The 291-nt window shown below is 32.6% G+C and overlaps 1 protein-coding gene across 1 annotated transcript in view; it reads left to right on the top strand.

Annotated features, from left to right (window-relative positions):
* CAMKMT (calmodulin-lysine N-methyltransferase) overlaps positions 1–48 on the top strand; it is a 66,541-nt gene extending 66,493 nt beyond the window's left edge. Inside the window, exon 9 of the mRNA XM_008945928.1 lies at positions 1–48. This exon is cut by the window's left edge and continues 422 nt beyond it. The gene's annotated coding sequence lies outside the window, so the exon portion shown is untranslated.
* Positions 49–291: the final 243 nt, after the last annotated feature.

Raw genomic sequence — 291 nt, 5'->3', positions numbered from 1 at the left:
GGGGGGATGTATCTGAAAATATGTGAATAATATACTTTGAGGGCTTACATAACTGGTTGTAAAGTACTAAATGCATTCACAATTATTTAGTAAGGGAACAGTTGTCTTAAGATCTTTTAAAAGTGCACCTACTGAATGCTCTGATTTTTCTGCCTTTTTTTTATTTTAATTTTACTGTTGATTTTTCTATCCATGATTGAAATCTCCTCATGTACTTCGGTGTTGAAGGCTGGTTTTTATAGATGTGTGTGTATATATGTTTTTTTCCATCAGGACTTTTCCTCCTGTAGA

The sequence above is a fragment of the Merops nubicus genome, unplaced genomic scaffold (assembly GCF_000691845.1).
Source record: "Merops nubicus isolate BGI_N331 unplaced genomic scaffold, ASM69184v1 scaffold4698, whole genome shotgun sequence".
NCBI lineage: Eukaryota > Metazoa > Chordata > Aves > Coraciiformes > Meropidae > Merops > Merops nubicus.
Note: the sequence above shows the minus strand (reverse complement) of the source record. Positions and strands in the feature narration are given on the sequence as shown.